The sequence below is a fragment of the Cyanistes caeruleus genome, chromosome 16 (assembly GCF_971803275.1).
Source record: "Cyanistes caeruleus chromosome 16, bCyaCae1.hap1.1, whole genome shotgun sequence".
Lineage (NCBI taxonomy): Eukaryota > Metazoa > Chordata > Aves > Passeriformes > Paridae > Cyanistes > Cyanistes caeruleus.
In genome coordinates, this window is record NC_141716.1 from 17,175,137 (window position 1) to 17,192,281 (window position 17,145).

The 17,145-nt window shown below is 42.1% G+C and overlaps 1 long non-coding RNA gene and 1 pseudogene across 1 annotated transcript in view; both read left to right on the forward strand.

Moving 5' to 3' along the window:
- The first annotated feature begins 790 nt into the window (after positions 1-790).
- LOC111943709 (CMP-N-acetylneuraminate-beta-galactosamide-alpha-2,3-sialyltransferase 2-like) lies at positions 791-4,120 on the forward strand (annotated as a pseudogene).
- Positions 4,121-14,371: 10,251 nt separating this feature from the next.
- Positions 14,372-17,145, forward strand: part of LOC147650305 (uncharacterized) — a 35,686-nt gene continuing 32,912 nt past the window's right edge. Inside the window, exon 1 of the long non-coding RNA XR_015276933.1 lies at positions 14,372-16,196. This is a non-coding gene — a long non-coding RNA (uncharacterized LOC147650305). The remainder of the gene's footprint in view (positions 16,197-17,145) is intronic.

A 17,145-nucleotide genomic window follows, 5' to 3' on the forward strand; every position in this document is an offset into this window, starting at 1 on the left:
GCACAGCTTCCTGGGAGTTTCTTTGTTCCAGTGTGGCACAGCCTCCATGAGAGTTGCTTTGTTCTAGTCCATGGGAGTTGCTTCCTTCTGTGGCATACCGTTCCTAATGGGTTGCTTTTGTTAGTCTGACTCAGCCCCCATGGGAGCAGCTTAGTTACATAGTAGCAAGGAAGTAAGGGAAAGGGTACAGGAATGCCTCATAAGAACCTTTAAAACACTTCAGAACCTGGTAAGTAATTAACATTACTAATAACCATCGGAGTAAATGAGCTGAGATCCTGGGCTGGTGGATGAGGTGTATCAGCAGCTCCGCAGCGGTGGCTGGCACTGCCGTGCGTCCCGGCAGGACAGGGGGTGCGAGGCCACCAACAAAGAGGGGAGAAGAAGGAGCAGCAGCTCCGTCTGGGTGATGGCAAAAAATTCCCTTCTCCCCACCCCAGCAGCTCCGTGACCCAGCAAACGAATGTCTTTCCCCGAAGCCGAAGAAAGCCAGCCAAAAACTGTCCCCACCCTCCTTTCCTGCCCCCTTCCCCCCCTGGGCCCGGCCACTCTTTGTGTTTTGTTGAGTGCTCACTAAATACCCACAGTGAAGATGTCTCCGCAGCTAATGGGTAAAAATTCCACGGGCAGGCCAGAACAACAACAACAACAAAAAAGGACATCTAACCCTCAACAAGTGGCAACAGCAGAACATAGCAATAATGTCACTGATTAGTTAGAAAAGGAAATTGATATTGGGCTATTCCAGTTCCCTCAGGGTAAATGAGCATCCAAGGGGTGTCCTGGGAGGCTGGGCAGAGAGGGTGGGTGAGAAGGCATCCTGTGGTGTCACTGCCACTGGTCTTCGTAACATATCACTGCAGGTGACACATGGGATGCTGTTCCAGAGGTACACAAAGGTAGTAAAACAGGTGCTGGCCCTCTGCCTGCTGCTGGTCATGTGGCAATGTTTTCAAGCCCTCACAGATGGCAATGGTCCCGTCTGTTGGGTTCCCTTCCTCCTCCACACCTCTACTGCCCACTGCATCACCTGTACCAACAGCCCTGCATGGTTCAACGCCTGCTACAAGGCAGCCATAGGGCCTCTGCTGATGGGTGCAGACCACAAGCTCCTCAGATGTTTTTCAGTGGTGGCTGCTAAGTGAAGCAATGGGCAGGAGCTTGTGGGTCTTCCCAGGCTCCCTGAATCTGTTTGCAGTGGGACGGGGCCAAGAACAGATATTCTGGGGATAAAAGGATGCAGAGATCCCAGGTCAGCCTTTCCTCCACCTTGTACCCTGTCCCCTGGACTGTTTTGCACCCTTTCTCTAATATCCCATCTGTTTTTTCTGTCTTTTCCCAGGTCTCTGTTAGGAGAAATGGGACTCTGTGTCCCTTTGGATTACTGGTGGAGGTGCTAATGCTGCATTGTCACTGTGCTTGCTCCTCTAGACCCTGCAGGGTCCCCCAAGTGGAGTCTAGCTTCAGGCCATAATTCAGCAGCTCTTCAGTGTCCTCCGGGCCCTGACAGCTGATGTGTGGGACCCATCTCGCTGCAGGACTTGTGCAGTGGTGGGGACCTCCCAAGGTGGGTGGCTGAAAGGGTCCAGCCATGGGCTTCTAATTGATGCTCATGACTGCATGCTGAGGTGACCTAAACTGACTTGGTCTCTCCCTGTCTTCCCATAACCCTGGCATGCCCCAGCTCATGGGAATGCTGTTGAAATCTGCCAGTACAAATCCTATGATGGAGGTAGCTAGCTGACCCTGCTCTCTGGAGCCCTCCATCCTGAGTCACACAGACCTTGTGTCATCCATGTCCACTCTTTGCTGCTGGCTGGAGACCTGTCCCTGCCTGTTGGGACCAAGATCCTGGGACCAGCAGGCCATGCACCTTTGTTTTGGGACACACCATCCTGCTCTCCTTTAGGACAAACAGAGCAGAGATGCCTGGCTTTGAGCTGGATGTTGGCATGAGTACAACACATCACTTCATGTGTTGCATATAGGTAAAACCTTATAAAATAAGAGCCTTCTTACACTTGTAAAATCATAGATTAGGCCTGATGCATCAGCTGGGTGCAGCTAACAGCTAGTCTAGCAAGTTCCGGTGAGAAAGGAATTGCACCTGTGAAAACAGAGGCTCTAACCATGATAGATAAATGTTCATGTACCCATGAAACAAGAATGTAAACATCGTTAGAGAGGAAAGTTTTTGGCAGACACATACACTAGCAACTACTAGCCACTGAACTGAGTTGCAATAAGTTACTAATCAATTTGAATGAAACACCTTTAGATGCCTTTAGAAAACCATATAAATATGAGCTGTGAACAATAAAGATTGGGCTATTGTGCATGGAGAAGTGTATTGTCCATCTCTACAGTGACATTCATGTGCCAAGAGAGTGCAATGATCTAACCGTGTCCTTGTACCCTTCTGTCCTGGGTTGATTATGATGTTAAATTGTATCCCCATTCATCCACCTATCCCTGATATAGGTTTTGAATTCTTAAAATTTCATCTAAAAGTGACTGGAAAAGAAGCACTGAGTCTGTAATCAGAGACTGTACTTGCTCCCCTTGCATCCTGGACGGGGTTTTGACTACAGCACAGACAGACAGCAAGAGACAGATCGCCTTGGCTTTCCAACTAGCTGGAGCAGAGAGGTCTTTCTGGACTGTTTTCTTTCCCTTTTCTTTGAAACGGATCTAACCTGCTCTGGACTGGGGACTCGGGGGAGCACCGGGAGCTTGCACCCGTGGACTACCGGGAGCCCAGCCTGGCAGCAGCATTTTCCAGCACCAGCGGGACTGATAACAGAGTGAACACCCACAGGAAAGAGACCCTCTGAATTTTGTCATCTCTTCAGAGCAGCGAGGGGTTTTGTAATTTGATATTGTTCATTCTTGTGCTGGGTAGTGCTGTGCTTGTGAAATAAACAGATTTTTTCCACTTCTCTCAGAGCAGTCTCTTCCCAAACTGGTTGGGGGGTGGGAGAAAGGGGCCACGTGGGTTTGCTTCCCGGGGAGAGCTCCTTTGGAGGTTTTCTCCCAAATTTGTCCTAAACCAGGACACCTTCAAACTTCTGGACATACAGTGGGTGACTTGTGCTTTCTCCACCAGAGAACTCACAAGGCGTGTCAGTTTTGTGGGATAGTGTCTCTTGTGCTGGAAACACTGTGGATGGAACAGTGCAGTCTGGGGGTTCTGGTGCTTCACTGGAGAGCTGGCACTAGTAGTGATGGCACAAAGAGTACTGGGCATCCTTCTGCCCTGCATTTTGAGGTAGCTGAGCATTGATCTGTCCCCACAGGGCTCAGGCAACTGCAGTACCATACCCCTATGAGTGGGATGGCAGCTGTCCCCACAGTGGGGCCATAAGGACTTGGTGTGTCCCTTCCTACAACTAGGCCAGGGGATGCTGCTGGGCCAGGCCAAGGGGTGGGGATGCCACTGGGCTGGGTGCTGGCAGACAACAGATACCCTATGCAAAGAAATGGGCCCCCTCAGCAACAGGTGTACTACATAATCACTGCTCACCTCCGCTTTTGCGGCACATATGTGAGAGTTAAACAGTTCATCAAAGCTGACAGGATCAAGGTAATTGCTCTGTGGACTCCAGCTCCTCAGAGCTGAGAACCAATGGCTGCACTGTGTTGGGCTGGCTGTCCTGTTCCAGCATGGAGAGTACTTGATCACTCTACTCTCCACTCAGGTGTCGATCCTGAGCCCAGCTTTCCTCAAGTACATCCATGACAATTGGACACCAGTTCATTGGATAGATCCACCAGTCAGTGGATACCCTTCCACTGACTTCACAGCCCTGCTCTCTGCCTTGCACACCTGCCAGGTGAGCACAGGCAGTGGTACCAGATGCTGCCACTGCACCTCCCCTACACTGCTTGTCCATATGCTTGTAGGACGCCCCAGTGCCCACACAGCATTGGCTCTTGCTGGCATGTGCACAGGTTTCCATGTTTGGCTTCAGAGCAGACAGTGAAGGGAACTGGCACCACTCCTGGGAAAAAAACTTGCTGGTCCAGAGCCTTTCACAGGACTAGGGTCCATGATGCTGATGTTGAATTCAGCTGCATCAAGAGATAGGCACATGAAGGCAGGATTTTATTCTACAAGTGATACATTTCCAAGAAACTGGAGCCAGGCTGTTTGGCCAGGAATGGGCCAAAGGGCATTGCCAGCAGCTGTCCTGGGTCTTTAGCTTGCTGCTCCACCCCACCACCTGAGCTCACAGACCCTGCAATTCAGAGGGTTTTGGTACTATTTGTGCTGGTCCTACCAGCTAGGTACTGTGGGTGCCATTCTTCCATGTCAGCCGTGATGTCACATTTAGCTGGATATAGGGTGGACACCGTTCTACCCATGCTGGTTGGGAGGGACAAAGGGGAGATGTTGGGGCTGGAGATGGTCATGGAACCTGTGAGCTGCTGTGTGTGGCCCTGCAGGACTGTGAAGCCAGTGGTGGACAGCAGCTGGTCAAATGTAGCTGTCCACATGACAGAGCTGGTATTTCCACCCACTGATGGCTTCTGAGGGAGGTTTGTAGTTGTTCTTAGGAAAGATGTCCCTCTCACCCTGTGCAGTCTTTTGCTAAGTCTTTTATTCTTCCATGTGGGAAATGGAAAAACAGAAACTTCTACCGATGCTGAAGGGTTCAATCTGCAGCCTTAGAAAGAGCTTGGGTTAATGTAATGATAAAGGTACACAATCATTAAGTAGAAAAATGCTAAACTTGTGTTTCTATAATTGTAATAATGTGCCTTGAGTAAGTAAGAAATTATATTAGGTAAAATAGTGAGAAGTTTGAGCTGTAATAATGTGACTTTTAGGGTAAGCTAAGGATCTAGAAGCTATAATAGAGGTGTGTGTGTAGGTATGTGACCTACCAGTTTATTGCCTGAAAGACAGGCACAATTAGGCAAAGGTGATAGATTATTAAGTAGAAACAAGTTTCGTGTTAACTGTGTATCGGACCAAAATGTTATATATTGTGATGTGACGAAGAAACCTGTGACTACCTTTAAGCTATGGCTGACTTGTTGCTTCTCTCCAAATCTCATGCTCTCAAGACTGATACCTGGCTAACTTAAGCAATAAAGCATCTTAAATAGCATGGTGGTCCCATCCCTTGTTTTTCATCTTGACACTTCCAGTCTTTAACTAGGGGAATATTTTTTAAAATTCCATCTAAGAAGAGTAAGAAGGGAAAAATGGTGACAGAAGACAACAAAATTGAATAAATTTAAAATGTTCTTATGTTGAATAAACATTGAAAACACATGTGAACCACCATTTCCTTTGCTTTTTGATCCCTTACAACTTTGAAAGGGGTACCCCTGCAGAACATGACTGCAGACCACCATTTCCTTTGCTTTTTGATCCCTTACAACTTTGAAAGGGGTACCCCTGCAGAACAGACTGCATGAGCTCCCCAAAGTAGGTTTTTCTCCTCCAGTGATCGTAAAATATTTTAAAATCATAGAAAATTTGGAGAGTTACAAAGAAAGCTAGGCTTGGTAAGCCCTGGGAAAAGTAGGCCCTGGGAAATGTTAGACTTTGTGCTTGCTAAGATCATGTGAAACTGCACCTGTGTAGTTAGTACATAATAAATGATACAATTGTTAGATGTGATTAGATATAATTATTGTTTAATGAATCATGAGAAACTATGTTAGGGGTTTGAAGGGGATAATGAGAAATCCATGCTTGGGTAAAATCAATGTATACAATAGAACAATGTAAGTTTAATAATTAATAATGTAAGTTATATAATAACAAAGTATAAAACATGTTCAGCTCAAAACCAAGTTGTGTCAGATTTGGGTATGTGTACCCCTGACACCCAGAGCTCTTCATAAAGCACCTTCATATAATCATTCCATGATTATGTGTTCCTGAACACTAACATTTTGGCAACCCAGATGGGACCTTGTGAGTGCTGCTGAGCGAGCTTGTGACCCAATCACGCTCCAGCCGGCACCGAGGGATTCTCGGGGAGTCCATTAGCTGCAACCATCTCCGCTGCTCACAGCATCTCCAGGAGAAGAGGTAAGGTGCTTTACTTTGGTTTGGGTGCCTGACAATAAGACGCAGTGAAAGCTGTGCTTGGTTGGGCTAAAGGAATTCCTGTTGGTATTGCCTAGGCGCCATCCATAAGACGACTGCAAAAGTGTCGCAAGTTCAGCATTTGTGGTGTATTGTAGTTGTAATATGGAGAAGATTAAAGTGATTTTGGGCAGCAGTGCTCCCATACCAGGTACTTCTCCTTTGGAGTACTTATTACCACATTGGACACAAGGTAACTTTGGGGAAGAATACACAAGGCTAAGTTAATTTGGGTGAGACCTCCCCACAGGAGAAGACCCCAGCGACCCCGTCTCATCTGTTGATAGCTATAACCCCCCTCTTCTCTCTCTCTTTGTTTTATTTCTCCCTCTTTCTCTCCCTCTCCTCTGTCGCATAGCCCTTGTTGTTGGCACTAAAATAAAAGTATATTGTTGATAATATTTTATATATTAGTAAAGGCCTGTCTGCACAAACTAGCCTTTGGAATAAGTCATGATATTAAAGGCTAAAGTCCTTGAAACTTTCCTGCAGAAGAGAGAGTAAAGCAAAACAATATCCTTGTATAAAAGGGAAAAAATGTAAGCCTATGTGCATTAGCCAATAGTTACTTGCTTAGCCCGCAGATCCTGTAGAACCCTATAAAAGGTGTGCTAAAGATAGAAATAAATGGCGTTCACGTTTACTTCTGTGAAGGGTTGTGAATAGCTGGCGGTCTCTCAGTATCTGGTGCCCGAACAGGGACCCTGCGGGCAGGGGGGTTTCGACAGGTCCACACACAGTGGGACGGAGCCTTGGATCGAGGTTGGTGGAGCGGATCTGAGCGCAGATAGACGCTGCCTTGGATCGGTACCGGATAGGCGACCCACAGATAACGGGGGGGGAGTTGCTGGGGGAGTCTGAGGCGGAGGAGTAAGTGAGGGGTCACGACCCTCCCCCCACTGTGGCCGCAAGAAAAATGGATGTGGAGTCTGTGGCAGCTAAAAAACTGCTTCTTAGCATTATTGTTAAATGAAGCGAAGCAGTCGGGGAAAAGAACCTGGAAAAGCTCGTCGTCTGGGCTAAAAACCATGGGCATTTAGCAGGGCCCCAACGCTTTTTGCAGTTAAGAAATGGACGGATATAAGGGATCTGATGTGGGAAACGGCAATTACAGAAAGCAGCAAGGACACTCTGTCTCTCGGTCCAACTTGGCAGATTGTAACTAATACCTTAAAAAACAGAAAAGCAAGATATGCTGAGGCTGTGAGCCCCATAATTCTACCTGCATCACAGCAGCAGATGCCTTTACCTCCCACTGCTGGGCAAAAATTACTGTCTATGCTGCCCTTGGAGAGAGGGAGGGAGAGTCAGAGAGAAGAAAATAATGAGAAAGAAATTTCACAGCAAACGCTGAAACAACAAACAGAATCCATTCAGCAACAGCAGGATGTGATGGATCCTGAACTATTTGCTTCACTTTTGGAGACACTTTTAACACTACAATCTTACTTAAGTTCCAACTTTACTACCCTGAAAGAAAAGAAGCCAAATTTCGATTGGTTTCTACCTGAACCAGGGGGACATGGGGGAGCACTGAGGTGCGTGCAGAGAACAAAGGCACCCCCAGGGAAGAGGCAGTGCAGAAAAAGCTCCAAGGCCATGCTGAACAATTACAGAAGCAGTTGAGCAGAAACAGGTGGCTCAGACAGCTTCTAAGAGAGACAAAATAGCCAAAAAATCATGAACTATATGGTATCTAGTTTGAAATTTATGACTGTAATTGAAAGTTGATAAGCTGCAATGGTCACCATTGTTACCATCTGGACCTGAGAGACTTTTCATGTAACATCGCCTGCTTTAGTAAAATCGTGCCCTTTTTCCTCTATCTGCAAACGAGAGAGAAATTGAGAGAAAGAACTGTATGTGTTAAAGTTAACTTTGTGAGGTTTTTTTTTTTCCTTTCTCTCCGTTTTTCCTCTCTGCAAGAGTATGTGGGGGATGTGAAGAAAGATAACAGCAGCAGAGAGCAGCAGAGCGGGCAGTCCAACTCCCCCTGCTCCTTCTCTAAGAAAAAGCACGGGGATAGTACCCAGTTTGTTAAAAAATCATGATTTATTGGTTTTTCAAAATGATTTTATATACCCTTTTAGAGTTAATTTTGTGTTTTAAGTAATGATGAGTTTATGCAGTTGCAGTTTTTAGAGTTTTACTAGAGAAATTTTTGTGATTCTTGGAAAGTTTAAAAAGGCCCCTTTTCAAAAAAAAAGGTGTTTAAGGCGAATATTAACAGAAGTTACCTTGCAATAATCAGTTTTAAAACCTAAGGTTAAAATATTGAATGATTTACAACTACTGAGAAAACCTTCCAATTAGTGTTATCTACAAAAGAGATTTGTGGTTTGAAAAATAATTAGTTAAGAGAACTTCACTGTACAAGACAAAGTTAAGTTAAAGCATATATTACCAATTTGCTTGGTTTTTTCCACAATTTTAATAAGGAAATTTCAATGTGAGTCCTTGTAGTGGTTTAGATTTGCTAATTTCGTTTTTCCGGCTAATGCACCAAATAAATGTCATGGTTTTAAAGCAGTAACTAAAAAAAAACACTAGAAAACTTACTTATTTCTTGTTGTGAGATATGGATTAGAACAAGAGCAAAACAGGCTTAAAACTTAAAAGGAATAAAGAAGGTTTATTAACAAAACTATAAAAATAAGAAAACCAGAATAAAACTTCCAGAAGACCCTTTTCTCTCCCCCTACCCAACCATTCTCTTGTTCACATGACAACATAGAACCAAAAAGCTTTGGCGTTTCAAACAGTCTCAATTCTTGCTAGTCTTTCCATCAGTCTTTGTAGAGAAACAGAAGTCTTCTTCTGTTAATCTATGGAGTTTCTTACAAGAAAACAATTTCTGTTGTAGCTTTCTATTTCTCTGATGCCAGCTGCCCAGAAATCCTGTCATCAGTTGTCTCCTCCCATTTCACATCACTCTGAGGTGTGTATGGGTCAATGAGTCTAGGGATGTCATTTTTAAGGATGAGTTATTCAAAGGCAAAAGTTCTCTTCATCTGTCTCTGTGAGCTTTTCTGGAAACAGAAGTTTTTTCTTTGCTTCTCAAGGCTTCAGATCTTTAACTATTACTTCTCTCCCTCTGTTCCAGCACCTCACTGTATCACAGTTACTCTACCTTTTGCTCAAAATCCACACTTTGAACTACTCCATTTCTCCCAATATACTCTGTCATGAATTAAAGGAGTTTTTCCAGGACACTATTGTCCATCTCCATAGCTTTAACAGAAAAATATTTCAGCTTATTAAAGCATTTCCTTATTTCCTACCTCTTCTGAAGCTTAATTCTTTTCTTTACTGTCTCTGATAGTTTATAAAGTCTCTTTACATGTTGATTACTCTCTTTTTCTATTTCTGGAAAAAAGGATTAATCTGCAAATCTCATCAGGAAAATGAAAAGGTTAAAATCTTGCCCAGGCCTTGTAGCTGGTTCTGTGATCTCTGCCAGAGTGGTGGCTGGAGCTGTCTGTGATGGAAGATTGTTCACAGCTGCTCTGGAGAGTGTGGTCACTGTCTCAGCCCACTGCAGGGCAAGAGCTTTTTTTCTTTTACTTGGCAGTCTCTGGTGAATTCAGTCACAGCAAAAAAACTGCAGCCGAGCCAGGGACCGGCCTGGCCCGGCCAGAGCCCAGGGCAAGCTCCACAGGCCCCATCTCCCGGCTGGGAGCCGCGGCAGGCCCAGTCCAGCACCTGCCCCGGCCACATGGCCTGGGCAGGGGAATGGGAGGCCAGCTGGAGCTCAGTTACCTTTCACAGCCAGGAAACCAAGAGACAAAGAAATTCCCAGGCTTAGGTCTTAAGGTGGTGTTCACAGGTTGATCTCACTTTTCAATGGTCAAAACTGCTGTCAATTCTTAGAAATGATCAATAATTGATCACAAGAAAAGACTCCCATTAGCCTCTCGCAGCTTCAACTTCCTCCCAGCTCTTGAAGCTATCTTAAAGGTAAAGTTACCCCATGACAGTCCTTTTGTTATATAAAACACATATAACTGTATATATATACCAATTTGGATTTTTGATTTTAGTTTAGAAATTGGACTTGATGTTCCTGAAAAGTGCTACAAAAGCTGAATGGCAACTTGCCAAATCCTGTGTTGTGGTTTTTCTCTAGTAAAGCTGCACTTTAAAATCCTAACCAATTTAAGCATATACTAGGCAAATTCCTGTTATGAATAAGTATTTTTAGTAACATTTGCAGTTATTGTGAGTTATTCTCAAAGCTAGATGACATAGAATTGTGATGTGTTTGTTACATTTTTATAATCTTTATAGTGAATCCATGTTATTGTTATATTGTGTTTAAAAGGTATATATCAAACCTTTAATTGCCTTTTTGTAGTAACAGAATAAGTTATGTTTTTATTTAATACAGATTAAGTGTTAATAGAATTAAGAATAGTCAAGTTTATTATGTTTAGACTTGAATGTTTTTAAGTTAAGTTTTATAACCTGGATATTCTTTTAAGGTGAAGTTTTGTTATTTCCTTTTGTTCTAATTAGTTTTTATTAGGTTTAAATATTGTTTAATTTAAATTGTTTTATGTTTTATTAGAGGCACTTGTTTAAACTGCAAAGTATAGTTATTTTCCCAGAGAGATGAAGATGACTACAACTAAAACAGCTGTGATAGAACGCTGATGAACACCTGCTAATGGATAGAAGTGAATGCAGTCTGTGACACCCTTGACTTCATTGGAAGTTCTATTGGTTGTTGCAATCTCTGCAGTTTTTTCTTTTTATAGCTTTATTATTTTTCAGTGTTTCCAGAATTTTAAGAAGATGTACCATTGCTGAGGGTCAGCTGCCATGGGAGAGGCTTCAGATTAAACCAACTGCTGAATGGTTTAAGTGGTCTGTTATCTAAGGCTTCTGATCATTTGCTTTGTACAAATGCATTTTAACAGTTTGCTGTGCTGTAAGCATCTCATAGCTGCTACTATTGAGAAGCTTGTTTTAGAAATATGTTAAGAGGCATCTTTCCAGTTTAAAGCCTAAGCCCTGGCCAAGCCTTGACTTTACCTGGACGGAATGCTTGCCAGCAGATCCAGATGTTTTCTGTACCAAATCAGTTTTTGATTCAGCAATTTGACCCTATTAATATGACAGCTGGATCAACTTTGAAGTGGGCTTGGAAAATCATTTCCAGAGGTGGTTATCCAATCCTTCACTGATTTTTTTTGTTTCTGTTTGTTTGCAGACTATAAGATGCTGGTGCAGTGTTTTAGAAGTTAGTGGTAGTTTTATATTATATATGTTATTAAAAATGTTTATGATTTGATTGATTTTTAACTGCTAGAAGTTCTTATTCATTGTGTATATGGTTTTGTGTTGATGTTGATGTGTGTGACAGAAGTACATCTCATTTTTATTTTTATTTTTATTTTTATTTTTATTTTTATTTTTATTTTTATTTTTTTATTTTTATTTTTTTAAAAAACGGGGGAAATTGATGCCCTAAAAGCATTTGATTAATGTAATTCATTAACTTCAAGGGGAGAAGTGTCTGTGTTTTGTTGGCAGGTTCAAAAAGGTCACCTGTTCATCTGACCAGACTGTCTGCCTCTGAACACATGAGACCCAGTGAACAGAGAAGTCACCACACAGCCTTTGTACTCCAGACATGGATCAGAAGTGGACCTGTCAGGACACAGTTGTGTCTGAAAACTACACAGACATTTTACCAAGAGAAATTTTATGTTGTTATTATGATGTTGTGTCTCTACCAATTTTTTTCAGTTATCTTCTGTTTTAAGATTTAAAAGGATGTGAAGAACAACCTGAACATCGAAGCCCTCAGCCACCTCATCAGCTGCCAGCTGACATCATGGGAGCAGTGAATATTCCAAGACTGGATCTTGTTAAATCATAGTCTGTTTGTGAAGGAAATTCTGTAGAAGATCTAGAAAAGTGTAGAGACTCCATCTAACTGTATATAAAGGAAATTGTAGTTGTGTGTTTACCCTTTCAGCAAATTGCTTTCACACTTAGATTACATATATACCGGAGCACGTGTGTTAAAAGTAGTTAGATAATAGTTTAAGAGTTTAGTCTGTGCAGTAATTATTATATTAGTATAACGTATAAGTATTCCCCCTTCAAGAGCTAGTGTAAGCATCTTTGAAAGTTCATTTAACGTTAAAAGTTTTAGCTGTGAGTTTGCACGTATGGTGTCATTTACATGGAACAAACTGCTTATGGTAATTGTGTTGTGTATAGTCCTGACCAACTGTCTGCTGACTAACATCCAAAAGCGACAGAACATATGGGTCACTCTGGCACATTTGATAGGCCAAAAATCAGTGTTTGAGCCTAGCCACACCTGGAGATCCTTCTCGTACCTGTCTCGTAGGAGTCCCTGAATGGGATCCTCAAGCATTTAAAGGTTTAGTTAGTAATGAGACTCGACTGAATCGATTGGCAATGTTATAAGAGTGCAGTCGCACCATTGGCCTCACACCTAGACAACTTGAAGCCTGCTGACAAGCAAAAATTATCGAAGTTCTTAATGTTACCATAGGGCCCCCAGAAGAATTAGATTTGTTAAGTTCCACCAATACTTCAGGTGGATGGATAATGTTTGAGCCCCCAACAAAAAGCCATTCCAACAAAGTAATGCAGCACTGGGCTACAGTCAACCCTATAGTTGATCTCATTACTCACACTGAAAGTAAAGCTTTTTATTTGCAGTGCAATCTCACAGGACAATTACCAAAACGATTACCTAGTTCCATATTCCTAATCTGTGGAGATAGAGCATGGAATGGGATTCCTGCTAATCCACATGGAGGACCCTGTTATCTTAAGAAACTTACTTTGTTCCACCCAAGCTTACACCAATTGCTGAATGTAGCTGATAAAATAAAAAAAATCAAACAGTCAAAGCGAAGCCTGAATGAATTAAGGCTTAGCAACTCTAAAAAAGCTTCCCTCTTAGACTAAGAAAGAATTGAACTTAACATCCACAATGTTAAGTGAACTTTCAGCAGATGTGAGTAGTGTACGTTATGCAGTATTACAAAATCGAGTTGCAATTGACTTTTTGCTCTTAGCACAAGGACATGGTTGTGAGGAGTTTGAAGGCATGTGCTGCTTAAATTTTGCTGATCATTCAGTTTCCATCCATAAGCAATTACAACAGCTACAGGATGGGCTACATGCCCTACAAGAAGATAGTGACTTGGAAGTTGGTTCGCCAGCTGGGACATCACTAGATGGCTGAGGTCTCTTGTGCTAGAAGGGGGATGGACTTTACTTATAGTGTTAATTGGGATGATAGTTTTAAGTTGTATGTTATCTTGTCTTCATAAAAGTATAGAATGAGTCACATCCAAAGCCTGGTTTGTGCAAAAAGAGAAAGGGGGAATTGTTGATAATATTTTATATATTAGTAAAGGCCTGTCTGCACAAACCAGTCTTAGAAATAAGTCATGATATTAAAGGCTAAAGTCCTTGAAACTTTCCTGCAGAAGAGAGAGTAAAGCAAAACAATATCCTTGTATAAAAGGGAAAAAATTTAAACCTGTGTGCATTAGCCAATAGTAACTTGCTTAGCCCGCGGACCCTGTAGAACCCTATAAAAGGTGTGCTAAAGATAGAAATTAACGTTTACTTCTGTGAAGGGTTGTGAATAGCTGGCAGTCTCTCAATAGTACATTATTGCTGTTGTGATTTAAACTGAAATCCCTTTGTGTTCTTTTTGCTCTCTGAGATCAAACAAACCTCTCACAACTTCTGCTCACATTAGCAAATCATGACATGTAAACTGGAGTCACGACAAGATTTCTGACAGACAGAAGGGACTGCAGGTTTTGTTGTGCAGTCTGCATTAGGGGAAAGATGTTTCGCTCCAGCCGAAAGCTGGATTCGTTGCAAAACCCCTGAATGAAGCCCAGAAGTCGCAGCCGTTTCCCTGGGGCAAACCACAGAGAGAGGCCTTCCCCAAACTGAAGGAGGCATTGACAACTGCTGCAGCATTAGGATAACCTGATTTGTCCAAAGATTTTCACCTGTTTGTGCACGAATGACTACGTCTAGCACTGGGAGTACTGACCCAACCTTTGGGATCTGGAAAAGGCCAGTAGGCTGCTTTTCCAAACAACTTGACAACGAGAGTGCTGGATGGCCTTCATGCCTGCAGGCACTTGCAGCCACCATGATGCTGATATAAGAAGCTAAAAAAAAACCTCACTATGGGTAGACACATAAATGCCACATATGGTAACCACTGTTTCAGAACAAAAGGGCGGCCACTGGCTGTCTCCAAGCAGGATGATGAAATTCCAGGTAATCCTGACTGAGCAGGATGATGTCACACTAAAGACAACTAACCTCTTGAATCCAGCTTTGTTCCTAGGTACCACAATTGAAGAAGGCCCATTAGAGCATGACTGTGTAGAAGTAATAGAGTACACCTATTCGTCAAGAGAAGACCTGAAAGACATCCTACTAGAGCAACCAGAGTGGGAGCTATTCACAGATGGAAGCAGCTTCACGGAGAACGGGACCAGATATACTGGATATGCAGTAACAACAGTCAGTACAATAGTGGAGGCAAAAGCATTATCACCAAATACATCTGCCCAGAGGGCAAAATTGGTTGCCTTAACCAGAGCACTAGAATTAAGTGAAAAGGGTAAACATATGGACTGGCTCAAAGTATGCTTTTGGAGTAGTACATGTACATGGAGCACTGTAGAAAGAAAGAAGACTACTGTCTTCTCAAGGTACACACATTAAACATCAAGATGCAGTCCTACAATTGATAAAAGCAATACAAAAACCTGAACAAGTGGCAATTATACACTGTAAAGCACACCAATCAAGAAACTCCAAAATTTGTGAGGGGAATCAAAAGGGAGACTGGACAGCTTGACAGATTGCTTGAAAAGTGCAAACAACAATGGCATTGATACCTTTAGAAGTTAATGTATCTCAATTTAATTTGCCTCCAAAACTGAAATATTCAGTAGAAGATGAGAAACTGGGATGTTTGCTAAATGCACAAAAGAATTCAGAAGGGTGGTATGTAACTGCACAAATAGTGTTACCCCCCTTGATAATGAGAGAAGTTCTACAAATTAAACATAACAGATGTCATTGGGGTGCAGAGGCATTGGTAAAATTGCTAAAGCAAAAATTAATCTCGGTACAGATGCCAACAATGGCAAAATCAGTAATGTCAAAATGTGAGATCTGCTTGAAAAACAACTCAGTGGCTAAACACAGGCACAGCTAGGAAAGATTAGGATAGGAATAGAATCAGGATGACACTTATCAAGAACCCTCTAGTGGAGTGAAATTTGGGTTAGACCTAGAGTCTTTACTCAGTCCTATAGCAAACTATCAGAATAGAGAAATGTTGTACAAACTTACAGGTCAGGTAGATAGACTGGCAAGAGTCACCCGGGAAAGATTTAAATAACTAAACGTACAATTACAAGCCACCACAAAAATGACTTGACAAAATCAATTTGCCTTAGACTTACTACTCCTGAAGGAGCATGGAGTGTGTGGGTTTTTAAAAGGATGGACTGATCATTGCTGCGTCCACATCCCAAATGTAACTGCAGATGTAGAATACGACATCAATCAGTTACAACAAATAGAGCACAAAGCACAGGAAGAGCAAAAGGATTTGACTACAAGTTGGTTAGGCAAAATCTTCAGAGGGTTAGGGTGGAATGTGAATTCATGGATTAAATCTATCATTGAGAGTGTGATAATCTTACTAATTGAATTCTTAGCAATTTAGTTAGTTTACAGCATCTTAAAGGGAGAAATACAGAAGAAAATGTCATGGAACCAGAAAATAATAAAAGCACTGACATGAGATTCACACCCACCATCTACTGGTTCTCCAGTTTGTGACAGTACCCAGGACAACATTTACATCAATCATGGATTCGAAGAACATCAAGTATAAACTCAAAAACAAAGGATTGTATCAAGTGAAAACATTTGCACTTACAGTGAAATGAAAATGCTTTCAAAGGGGGGAATGATAGTAAAAGATTTTAAAATCATAGAAAATCTGGAGAGTTAGAAAGAAAATTAGGTTTGGAAAGCTCTGGGAAAAGTAGGCCCTGGGAAATATTAGGCCTTATGCTTGCTAAGATCATGTGAAACTGCACCTGTGTAGTTAGTACATAATAAATGATACAATTGTTAGATGTGATTAGATATAATTATTGTTTAATGAATCATGAGAAACTATGTTAGGGGTTTGAAGGGGATAATGAGAAATCCATGCTTGGGTAAAATCAATGTATACAATAGAACAATGTAAGTTTAATAATTAATAATGTAAGTTATATAATAACAAAGTATAAAACATGTTCAGCTCAAAACCAAGTTGTGTCAGATTTGGGTATGTGTACCCCTGACACCCAGAGCTCTTCATAAAGCACCTTCATATAATCATTCCATGATTATGTGTTCCTGAACGCTAACAAGAGCAAGGTTAGCAGGGTATCTTTTATTGCTTTCAATCACTAACATCCTTGATTCAGACTCAGCTTTAACATGGCTCTTAGTCACTTGGGCTTTCGGTCTATTAAAATCACCAGAACTCCTGTACTCATATCCTTCCTACTGATAGCAGAAGCCTGTACTACTTAACTATTAGTTTCATTAATTTTCTGCCTCTCCATGTAGAATCTCCATTTCTATGTCTTCGATTTCTTCTCTCCACTATTTCCAGTTTCCCATGATGAGTCCAAGTATTGCACCTTCACCTTCCCTTCACCTTTAAGTGCTCAGGTCTACTCTTGGCAATGATCACCAATGCTTTTCCAGTTTACAAGCAATTCCCTATCAAGGACAAGCCAGTTCTTTATAGGAAACAATGCTAAGTGCCACTGGGGGTTTAACTCTTGCTGCATTACTTACCTTCATCTTCTTTCTCTTAATATTCTTATAAATTTAGTTAAAAAACTGAGTGCACTGTTCAGGTCACTTTTTTTTTCTGATACAGATACGCTGTTCCCTTCCTCATTATGTATACTCTGTGATCATGACCCACTGGA